The 12,523-nt window shown below is 41.3% G+C and overlaps 1 protein-coding gene across 2 annotated transcripts in view; it reads right to left on the bottom strand.

Annotated features, from left to right (window-relative positions):
* Window positions 1-12,523, bottom strand: part of LOC109911818 (zinc finger protein 239-like) — a 44,567-nt gene that overhangs the window by 4,006 nt on the left and 28,038 nt on the right. Inside the window, exons 1-2 of one of the 2 annotated variants that reach the window (XM_048619438.1) lie at window positions 545-653; window positions 149-250 (exon numbers count right to left, since the gene is read on the bottom strand). The exons of the other annotated variant lie outside the window; for it this stretch is intronic. The gene's annotated coding sequence lies outside the window, so the exon portion shown is untranslated. Of the gene's footprint in view, window positions 1-148; window positions 251-544; window positions 654-12,523 lie in introns of those variants that run through there. 2 annotated transcript variants of the gene reach the window in all.

Genomic DNA, 12,523 nt, shown 5'->3' with positions numbered 1-12,523 from the left:
CTTGTTGTCTCGGATTCTCCAGCATCTGCAGTTCCTACTATCTCTGATTCAACATACCCCAGGAGTGTTCTAATCACAAATTTGAACATCTTGCTGCTTTTCGAGTTACAAACATAGAAATATTTTCTCACAGATAGAACAAACAAACCTCTTCCTTTCCAGTTAAATGCCAATGATGTTCAGATCCTGATGACTCTGCTGACTGTCAGAGCTTAAGATTCCCGTCTGCAAATATATTCTCAATTAAATTCTGTAAAGCGAATTCGCAGAAGAAAAATCACTGTCAGCCCAGGATGGAAATCAGGAAAAGACAAACATTTCTCTTGGTTTTAGACGACTGTGCAAATGCTCTTCAAATTGCCCCGCCCCACCCCACCCCACCCAAGTAGTAAGAAATGTGCGTATGCGCGCTGTTGCGCGATGCCCCGAATAAAGATGGCGGCGTTTTCCCAGGGCTTATCACCGCCTAAGGCCCGTTGGCTATGAATGCGGACAGGGAGTTTCTAATTCAGGACTGGCGGCATATACAGGTATAAAACCTTACAATCCAGACTGACTCAATTTTTCTCCTGGTGTCTGCTGATTCTCCCCGTTTCCCGTCTCCGCCTCCCGCACTCAAAGCGACACATTGCGGGCACCATAATGGTCACATGTCGTCCTGCTCGCCCCGCCCCCTACTCACACCTATTGGTTGGAGGACCAGCTGCCTTCGTCTGGTCCGCCGGCCGCCCTCTCTCCTTCTATTGGTCAGTGAGCTGCCGTCAATCAGCCGGGTCCCACCTTGAGGTGAGTGGTGGGATTCTCTCTCTCTCTCTCTGTCTGCCCTTGGATAAACTTCATCGTTCGCAGTGAATGGTGCAGTATCACAAGGCTCGGGGCTGGTGGCCATTCAGCCCAGTGGACTTTTGCCCTCGCACGCAAGAAATGCTGCAAATTTATCCCAACTCCCCTACCCTTTGCCCAAAGCCCAAATCTTTCCTTAAAAAGTTAAATTCTGAATCTATTTTGAGAATAACTGTTGCATCCAGCCTCAGACTGTTCCAGATCCTCAGAACTTGCTGAGTAAAATAATCTTCATATTTTCACCTTGCATTATTTGCCAATTGTCTGAAAGCTGTGTTCTGTGGTGACCAAACATTGTGACAATGCTGATAGTCTCTCTCTCTCTGTAAATGAAATATCATGAAAACAAATCTACACCTCGACTCAATCACTGCTTAATGTTCTCAATGATCAAGATCCCATTGTACTCTGAGGTAACTTTCTTTGCTGTCTACTACACCTCCAATTTTGGTATAATTTGCAAACTTATTAACCATACTTCCTATGTTCATATCCAAATCATTTATATAATTAACAAAAAGCGTTGGACCAGCACCGATTCTCGTGACACACCACTGGTCACAGGCCTCCAGTCTGAAAAGCAACCTTCCACCACCACTCTCGATCTTCAACCTTCAAGCCAGCGCTGTATCCGAATGGCTAGTTCTCCCTGTATTCTGTGTGGTCTAATTTTGCTAACAACTCCACCATGAGGACCCTTGTTGAATACCTTACTGAAGTCCATAAAGATCACATCCACCACTCTTCCCTCATCAATCCTGCTTGTTACTTCTTCAAAAATCCTTAATCAGTCTTTGCCTTTGCAAAAACATGTAAATGCTGTCCTTCAAGATTCCCTCCAACAACTTGCTCTCCACCGATGCGAGGCTCATTGGTCTATACTCCCTGGCTTTTCCTTACCACCTTTCTAAATAGAGGCACCACGTTATCCAACCTTCAGTCTTCCTGCACCACAGCTGTGTCTATCAATGATACAAATATCTCAGCAAGGGGACCAGCAATCACTTCCCTAGCTTCTCACAGAGTTTGAGGCTACACCTAATCAGGTCCTGGGGATTTATCCACCTTTATGCATTTTAAGATGTCCAGCATCTCCTACTCTGTAATATTGACATTTTTCAAGATGTCGCTATTTATTTCCCCACGTTCTCTATTTTCCATATCCTTCTCCACGTTAAACATTTGTGCAAAATACTTGGTGAGTATCTCCCCCATCTTCTGCAGTTTAACACATAGGCAGCATTTATGATCATTAAGGGGCCCTATTCTCTCCCTAGTTACCCTTTGTCCTTTGGATTCTCCTTAACCCTTTTTGCCAAAGCTAGCTCATGTCCCCTTTTTGCCCACCTGATTTCCCGCTTAAGTATACTCTGACTGCCTTAAACTCTTCGAGGGATTCGCTCAATCTCTCCTATCTCTACCTGAAACACACTTTCTTATTATTCTTGAACAAAACTTCAATTTCTCTCGTCATCCAGCATTCCCTACACCTACTAGACTTGCCCTTCACCTTTAAAAAGACATACTATCTCCAAACTCCCGTTACCTCATTTTTGAAAGATTCCCATTTTCCAGCTGTCCCTTTACCTGCAAATATCCTCCCCCAATCAATTTTTGAAATTTCTTGACGAATGCTGTCAAAATTGGCCTTCCTCCAATTTAGAACTTTAACTTTTAGATTCAGTCTATCCTTTTCCATCACTAGTTTAAAACTAATATAATTATGTTCACTGGCCCCAAAGTTCTCCCCCACTAACAACTCAGTCACCTGCCCTGCTTTATATCCCAAGAGTAGGTAAAATTTTGCACCTCTTCTAGTTGGTACATCCACATACTGAATCAGAAAAATTTCTTACACAAACTTAATAAATTCCACTCCATCAAAGCTGTTAACACAATGGCAGTCCCAATCGATGTTTGGAAAGTTAAAATCCCCTACCATAACCTCCTGCTGACAACTGAGGGGTCTATAGTGCAATCCTAATAAGGTGATCATCCTTTTCATATTTCTCAGTTCCACACTAATAACTTCCCTGGATGTATTCCAAGGAATATCCTCGCTAAATACAGCCATAATGTTATCACTGATCAAAAATGCCACTCCCCCTCCTGCCTTGCCACCACCACCATCCCCCCCCACTCCACCTTTTCTATCTTTCCTATAAAATGTATACTGTGGAACATTACGTTGCCAGTCCTGTTCATCCCTGAGACATATCTCTGTAATTGCTATGATATCCCAGTCCCATGTTCCCAAGCATGCCCTGAGTTCATCTGCCTTACCTGTTAGGCCTCTTGCATTGAAATATATGCAGTTTAATTTATCAGTCCTATCTCATTCCCTGATTTGTTCCTGCCTGCCCTATTTGACTTACTCCTTTTCCCAACTGTACCAGTCTCAGACTGATCTCTTTCCTTATTATCTCCGCGGGTCCTGCCCACCCTCCTTATTAGTTTAAATCCTCCCAATTTATATTAGACTCCTTCCAATTCAAGTGCAATCTGTCCTCCTTATACAGGTAACATCTCCCTCAGAAATGATTCCAATAAAGCAAAAATGTGAATCCTTCTCCCCTGCACCAGCTCCTCAGCCATGCATTCATCTGCTCTATCCTTCCATTCCTACCCTCACTAGCTCATGGCACTGGATCCAGATATTACTACTCTCAACTATCTCCTTTTTTAAAATTTCTGCCTAAGTTGCTATATTCTCTCCTCAAAATTTCATCCTTTTCTCTTCGTATGTCTTTAGTTCCAATGTGTACAACGACCTCCTGCTGGTTCCTCTCCGCTTGGAGGGTATTCTACACACTCTCTGAGATATCCTCGATCCTGGCACCCAGGAGGCAACACCCAGGATGTCTCACTGTCAGCTGCAGAAATGTCTGTCTGTGCCTCTGACCACAGAGTTCCCTATCACAATACGTCATTTGGAACCTGGCGTACACCTCATTACATTAGACCCAGTCTAGGAACAAGAAACCTAGCTGTCAGTGCTACATTCCCCTGAGAGTCCATCACCACCTACATTTTCCAAAACAGTATACTTGTTAAAGATAGGGATAGCCACCAGGAGATTCCTGGACTACCTCCCTCCCTCTCTTACCTTTCCTGGAGGTAACTGACCTACCTGACTGTAACTTCGGTTTGTCTAGCTTCCTGCAACCAGCATCCGTCACATCCCCTAGCTCCTGTAAACTCCTCATTGCCTCTAACTGCTGGTCCAACCAATCCATGCAATTGGATAGGAGTCGCAACCAAACACACTTCCTCTAGACATAATCATGAGTAACATGGAAACTGTTCCTAATCTCTCACATCTGACAGGAAGAACACATCACTCTGCAAAAGGCCATCTTTACATCTTAACCATCTACAGACCCAGAAAACAGCATAGTCCTACTGCTCTAAAAACGCTGCTCCAGGCTAATTTAGTACCTTTTTTTAATATTTATAAAGTTTAGTCATGAGACAGATCTCAATGAAAACAGAAACATTGTCAAAAAAGAATCCACTCTACTCACTGTTGTAGATTTGCAAAAAAAAATTAAGGTTACATTTTAAAACTAGCCACTTAACGGCTCCCCTGTGATCTCTCCCACACAGATTTCTCCAAGGTCAGGTATGAATTTTGCTGTTTGTTTATTTTTCTTAGACGAACTCCGATTGAAGACACTTGAAATCAAACAGCAAAGGTGGTAGCTGTGCAGTTTCACTGCTGGGTCAGACAGCAATGCACGTTTCTTTCACCGTTGATTCATTGCCATGTGATGCTGCCTTTGTCTGTCTTTCTCCTTTTTAACATGCCACTGTTTTGATGATTATTTTTCCCCAATGTACCAAAATAATATTGTTTAATTTTCTCTATTTTCCATCTTAAGTTACATTCCAAATCAGTATTAAGAATGACAGCTGAATCTGCTTACACCTATTATTCAGTCTGTTCCAGATCCCCAGAACTTGCTAAATAAAATCATCTCCACCAATTTACACGACATTATATGAAATGCCAATTAGCTGAAACCTGAATTCTGTTGTTACCAAACATTCTGCCAATGCAAGTAATTCCTCCATCTCTGCAGGTGAAATGAGAAGACACAAGTACAGCACAGGGACAGGACCTGCAGCCCTCCAAGCCTATGCCGATGATCATGCCCTAACTAAACTAAAAAAAAACCTGTCTTTATTCAGTCTGTATCCCTCTATTCCCTCCCTATTCATGTAACCATCCAGATGCCTCTTAAATGTTGCCAACGTGCCTGCTTCCACCACCTCTTCTGGTGCATCATTCCAGGCACCTACCATTCTCTGTATGAAAAACTACCCTCGCACATCTCCCTCAACTTTTTCCCTCTCACCTTGAACCTGTGCCCCCTTGTAATTGAAACTTCAACCTGGGAGAAAAGCCTCCGACTATCCACCCTATCTATGCCTCTCATAATTTTGTAGACCTCTATCAGGTCTCCTCTCAGTCGCTGTCTTTCCAGTGAAAACAATCCTAGTCTTTTTAACCTTTCCTCACATTCAATGCCCTTGTCACCAGACAACATCCAGGTGAACCTTCTCTGTACTCTCTCTAAAGCTTCCACGTCCTTCTGCTGGTGCGGTGACAAAACTGCACACAATACTCCAAATGCAACGTAACAAGAGTTTTATACAGCTGCAACATGATTTGCCAACTCTTGTACTCCACGCCTTGGCCAATGAAGCCTTCTTAATCACCTTAGCCACCCGTGTTGCCACTTGTAGGGGACTGTGGACCTGCACGCTCAGATCCATCTGTGTGCTAATGTTCCTCAGGGTTCTGCCATTTACAGTATTGTTCACACCTAAATTTGTTCCTCCAAAACGCATCACCTCACATTTGTCTGGATTAAGCTCCGATATTTCTCTGCCCAAGTTGTAAATCTATCTATATCCTGTTGTATCCATTCACAATTGTTGGCACTATCAACAACGCCACCAGTCTTCATGTCATCTGCAAACTTACTCATCAGACCACCCACATTTTCCCCCAAATCATTTATATATACTACAAACAAGAGGACCTAAGACTGATGCCTGTGGAACTCCACCAGTTACTGGTCTCCATTCTGAAAAACACCCTTTCAGCGCTACCCTCTGTCTTCTATGACCAAGCCAATTTTGAATCCATCTCGCCAGCCCACTTTGAATCCCATAGAAAATCTTCATTACAAATAAACTTGTAATTTGACTAAATCATTGCTCAACTTTCTCAGCTTCATAGAGAAATATTCAAGCTTCTACAAGCATGCCACATAACAGAAAACCCTCAAATTTCTTCATTCTCAGGATCTGGTCTTCATGGTGCAGACCAGTCTTATAGTCCATTTTTACTTGCTCTGAAGAGGGTGATGGTGAGCAGCCTTTTTTAAATGCTGCAATGCATGTGGTGTAGGTACACCCACTGTCCCTTCAGTAAGAATATTTTGGCATTTTGACCCCAGGACAGGGAATTAATTGCGATAATGGCCTAGTTTAAGGGCAGCTAGGCAATAAATGCTGGCCAACTTGTGATACACATGTTCCACGAGTAAATAATAAAAAAAAGTTCCAAGTCAGGATAGTGCGTGTCTTGGGAGTGAGGAGTAGTTTCAAGTGCTGGTGCACGTGTGATTCTCTACCCTTGTCCTAATTGGTGGTACAAGTTATGGGTTTGGATAGTACTGTCAGAGGAGCGGTGGTGAGTTACAGTAGCACACCTTATAGATATTGTGCACCTCGTATCACTGGTGAAGGGAGTGAACGTTGAAACTGCTGGATGGGATAGCATTTAAGCTTACTGCATTGTCCTTGATGGATTTGAGTTTCTCCCCACTGGGAACAGTGCTTTTCCTTTCTAACCTCTAGACATCATTATCCTAACATACTCCTGGATAGCCTCCCACATTCAACCTCCCTGTAATCTCAAACTCATCCAAAACTCCACTGCTCATGTGCAGACTCACACAAAGTCTTGTCTGACCATCAACATTCTGTTATTCATGTGGGTGACAAGATATTCAGTGAAAATAAATACAGAGAAGTAAAGAGATGATTCCTAAAAGTGAAAGGTTTCTAAGTTGGAAGAAATAAAGAATTCCATTAACTATGGATAAGACTCACAGGACCGGAACAGTAAAGAGATGGAAGCTTCTAGCTGACATCTTCTCTTATTACTCACCAACTTTGACAATCTAGCAGCAGCACTTCACACATTATTGCAAAAGTTGAGCAGATTCTCTGTCCACTATCGTGTATATAATGACGCATCAGAGTGAACATGCAAGTCACGTGTGTCCACAATCACATACACGATGTCAGCTGCTGAATGAAAACTCAGCACCCTGAGCTTGATCTCCAGTCCCGACTGCGCCCTTACATCAGTATTCCCTTACTTTTATACCCTGCAGGGATCCAGCTATGGCCTGACTCCTCTTTGTTTTCTCTGCTGGGTATTGGTAGCAAATGAGGAGAAGACAGCTGGAATTTCTCTTATCTATGATTTACAAGGACACATTCTGTGGTTCACAGCAGTTACTTTTCTTCAGTCATTTTCGCATTCACTCTACATTCTCCTGTTGCTGTTAATTCTGTTATCTCTGACAGTTTCACAATTATAGGTATGAACATCACACATTCAAAATCTAATCTATTTTCTCACTCACTCTGATTGAAAATTATATTGTGGTAAATCATTGAAAAACCATGTCCTTTCGCCCGACCTGATTTGAGTTTCCAATCAGATGATTCTTGGCAATGGAATGTCTAATCAGTGTTGCCATGGTGACTTGCCTGCAGGGAAGCAGCTGTTTGCGTTTCTAACTCAGACCAAACTTATCATTTCCATAATACATTGTATCAGAAATTACACTTAATGTCTCTCAGACATGTTAATATCTATAAAACCGATAAGAAATTCAGACATACAAACGTTTAAGAGTGGGCAGAAAACTTGATGTAGTGGTCATAAAGTCAGTGGGCTCCAAAGTTTTATAATTCTGGCTACAGATTCTGAAAGGACAGAGATAATGCAAACTTGTTAAGCATTAGTTACATTGCAGTTAGAATACTGGGCCAGGAATATATATGTCTTTTTTCAACAAGTGTATCTGAGAAACTAATCAGACTGCAAATTTATAGACTATATATTAAAGCACATTAAACTGGATTTTTTTTTGTTTCAGGAAAACTGGAGCTTCTAGTGTGAGAGAATAAAGTAATAGTACTGGAATAAATATTCAATGTTGAAATCAAATTAATTCAAGTGGATCTGAAGGAAACCACATTTTCCAGCTTTCAGTGCAGAAACTGAATCAACAACCATCAACATTTATATTTCTTATCAATTTATTCACAATGCTTCAAATTATTAAATCAACAAATCAACTGTCAGTCAGGTCTACAACAACTGTGCAAAAATCTGTTACCTTTTAAGTTACAGAACCTTCCTCAGAACGAGCAAGCTTTAAAGAAGGAAGTTCGGGAGATCTTACAGAATATAAAGGTGGATAAATCTCTGGGACGTGATTAATGTATCCAAAAACATTGTTGGAAGTAAGGGAAGAAACTGTTCGACCCCATGTAGAAATATTGCATCATCTAGAAGTGCAAGTGAGGTGTCTGATTACTGAAGGCACGCCAATGTTATACCTTTGTTTAAGAAAGTTTGTAAGAAGAATCATGGGAACTATAAACCTGTGAGCCTGACTTCAGTTGCGGGTAAATCGTTCGAGGTGATTATAAAAGTCAGGATTTGTCAACATTTAGAGAGACAAAAATTGATAAGGGATAGTCAGCATGGTTTTGTGAGAGGAAAATCATGTCTCACAAACATGATTGAGTGTTTTGAGAAAATTACCAAAAAGATTCATGAGGCAGAGCAGTAGACGTTGTTTCTTTGGACTTTGGTAAAGCCATCGAAAAGATGCGCATAGCAGGATAATTAGTAAAGTTAGGTCACATTGGATTCAGGATGAGCTTGCCAATTGGATACATAATTGGCTTAACGACAGGTGACAGAGAGTGGTGGTGGAGGGTTGCTTTTCGAACTGGAGCCTATCACCAGTGGTGTTCCACAGGGTCCTCTTTTGACATTTGTATAAATGATTTGGATGAGAATAGAGAAGGCATAGTTAGTAAGTTTGGGCACGACACTAAATTGCTGGCACAGCAGACAGCAAAGAAGGTTTGGGACCTTGATCAAATGGGTCAATGGGCTGAAAAATGGCAGATGGAATTCAATCTGGACAAATGTGAGGTATTGAATTTTGGACTTAAAACAATTAATGGTAGGGCCTTGCAGTGTTGTAGAACAGAGCAACCTGGGGTTGCAGGTACATAATTCTTTGAAGTTTGCCATGGTAGTTAGAAAGGTGTTTGGCATGCTTGTGTTCAGTGCTTAGTCCTTTGAGTATAGGAACTGAGAATGAGGTTGTACAGGATTTTGGTGAGGCCTCATCTGGAATACTGTATCCAGTTCTGGTTGACCAGTTAGAGGAAGGATATTATTAAGCTGGAGATGGTTCAGAAGAGATTTACCAGGATGTTGCCAGGTATGGAAGTTTGAGTTACAAAGAAAGGTTGGATAGGCTAGGACTTTTTTTCATGGAACATAGGAGGTTGAGAGGAGACCTTAAAGAAATGTATATGATAATGAGGGGTACAGACAGAGTAAATGGTAGTTGTCTTTTGGAGGATTTCAAGACCAGGGGCACATTTTTAAGGTGAGTGGAGAAAAGTTTTAAGAAGCCATGAGGAGCAAAGTTTTTACACAGAGCATGGTTCGCATATGGAATGAATGTCCTGAGGAAGTGGTGGATGTAGGTACAATTACAACCTTTAAAAGCCATTTAGATGAGTCAACAAACAGGAAACTTTTGGAGGGATTTGAGCCAGGAGCAAGCAGGTGAGACTAGTTTAGCTTGGGATTATGTTCGGCATGGACTGGTTGGACCAAAGGGTGTTACCATTCTGTATGACTCTATGTATATTCATACCAGCAAGAACAATGTGTACTGAATGTCTATCTTGTACTTAGAATATCTTTTGCAAAACCACACTCTTTTTCTGAGCAATCACAATGGATCGAGGATGATTTTCTTCTACTCCAGTTTTGTGGGTCCTGATGTTATTGAATAGGTCAATGCTGAATCCACAAATAATGCCACATGTGGGGCAGGCGACATTTGCTGAAAAGAGTGGATGTGATGCTGGGATTTTCACATGTTTTTTCCATTGGTCACATTTGTTCTCCATGTGGGACTGTCACAGATGCTCAAAATAGTTGATGTCTTCACAGATGCTTCTTCTCCAAATTGGACAGTAATGGGGCAAAGATTCCCCCCTTATTCAGAGAAAATATGGAGTGATACTGAACACATTTTTCTGTCAACCCTGAAATCTCTTTCCGTGAGGATGTTTATTCAGATTAGGGAGTTTGTTTTGGAAGTCCTCATTCAGGAATGCAGATGATATGAACTGCCTAATACAGCTGATTGATCACAACCAGTACCTCAGGTTCAAAACTCTTGGGACAGATCTGCACTTTTCGTAACTTACAGCACCACATCTGATAGTTGCGGAGTTAAGAATGGAGTGAAACAGATTTCAACGCAAATTAACAATCCACAAGGACGCCTGATAGCCATGAAGAATAATTTCTCTCAGGGAAACAGAACACTACGACAGTGAATGATGAGATGAGAAACTTGATCAGTGCATTTAAAGTCTAGAAAGGGATTGTAATAAATTACTGCTTCCCAAAGTTTCCCTCTGTGACTCTTCTAACGCTGCAGAATCCATGTCACCCAAACGTAGCAATTTGTTGGGGACGGGGTTCTGAGAATTGCTGATCAGCGGGGAACAGGAAACAGTGGGGGATATTAATAATAGATTATTAATATATTTGGATATGGATTATTAATGCAATAACATCCAGATAATTCATCTTTTACAACAGGGAAATGACTTTAATATAACAGGATTCTGATTATTGAAGTAATACAGGTCCGATTATTAATTAGAATAATTTTGTTATTTTAGATATTACTGGTGAATTTTGATGAAATTACTGCCCAATTATTGAAGGAAGAAAAATCTGATTGTGAATGAAAAAGGAACTGTATAAATAATTAAGATAACAAGGTATAGAGCTGGATGAACACAGAAGGCCAAGCAGCATCAGATGAGCAGGAAAGCTGACGTTTCGGGACGAGACCTTTCTTCAGAAAAGGGTCTAGGCCCGAAACGTCAGTTTTCCTGCTCCTCTGATGCTGCTTGGCCTGCTGTGTTCATCCAGCTCTACACCTTGTTATCTTAGATTCTCCAGCATCTGCACTTCCTACTATCTCTGTATAAATAATTAAATCCTGATTCATCATAAACCCATACATTAGAATCTTAAGAGCACAGAAGATGGCCATTCAGCCCATTGTGCTAATACTATCTCTGAAAATGCTGCCATTCTGTCTCAGTCCCCTCTTCTTTTTCTCTCACCTGAAAACATTTCCTTATTGAGGAGAAATCCAAAACACTTTGAACATTACTGTGGATCTCATTTCAGCAGACATTCAGACAATCATACAATGTCCTGCAGATCACAGAATTCACAGTACAGAATGAGGCCATTTGACAATCATGTCTGTATTGCACCCAAAAGAGCTAGCCGGCTCGTCCCATTCTCCAGTCCTTTTTCTATAGCCCGATAACTTCTTCAATTTCAAATATATTTCCAGCTCTCTTTTGACACCTCCTATGGAATCCACCTCTACCACTCTCACAGACAGCGCACTCTAAAACCTAGCAACTGTGAATAAAGACGTAGGTCAACATCTCACTCCTAGATCTCTGTCAGTTTTGAAATTGTGAACCCTAGTTACTGACTAGTGGAAACACATTATCCTTCTTTAATCTGTCAAAATTGTCATTAAGGTCACCTCTTAATCTTCTCTGCTCCAAGAAGAATAGGCCCAATCTCTCTCATCTATCTTTGCATCTAAAATCCTTCATTCTTGGTACCATTTTAGTAAATCTCTTTTGAAATTAATTAAGGCTTTAACATCCTTCTCTGAAAAAGGTGCCCAGAACTGAACACAACACTTTAAATATGATCTGACCAAAGACTTGTAGAGGCTTGGCATCACGTCCTTGCTTTTGTACTCTCTGCCTCTATTTATAAACCCAAAGATCCTAAAAGCCTTCTTAACAGTCGTTTCAACTTGCCTGACCACTTTCAGGGAATCATGCAAGTGAATCTTGAGGACCCTCTGTTCCTGCATCCCTCAAACTTTTATCATTGAGACTGCACTGTTTCTCTGTGTTTCTTGCACATTGAAATTCATCTGCAAGGTGTCTACTCATTTGGCCAACTTGTCCATATCTGCCTGAAGTCGCTCAGCATTTTCCTCACAATTCACTATTTACCCTGGCTTAGTGTCATCTGCAAATTTCGAGAGTTTGCCCTCAAAACCCATCTCCAAATCGTTTATCTAAAACAGACAAATTAAGGGTACCAAAACAGATCCCTGAGTAACACCACATTTAACTTGTCCCAAATCTGAGAAATGCACATCTCTACCTACCCTCTGTTTCCTATCTTTTGGCCAACTCCTAATCCACGCTGCCAAGGACCCAACATAGAACATAGAACATAGAACATAGAACATAGAACATAGAACAT

Source organism: Rhincodon typus, chromosome 42, assembly GCF_021869965.1.
Source record: "Rhincodon typus isolate 14 chromosome 42, sRhiTyp1.1, whole genome shotgun sequence".
In the NCBI taxonomy this organism is placed as follows: domain Eukaryota; kingdom Metazoa; phylum Chordata; class Chondrichthyes; order Orectolobiformes; family Rhincodontidae; genus Rhincodon; species Rhincodon typus.
This window is presented reverse-complemented; position numbering and strand designations above follow the sequence as displayed.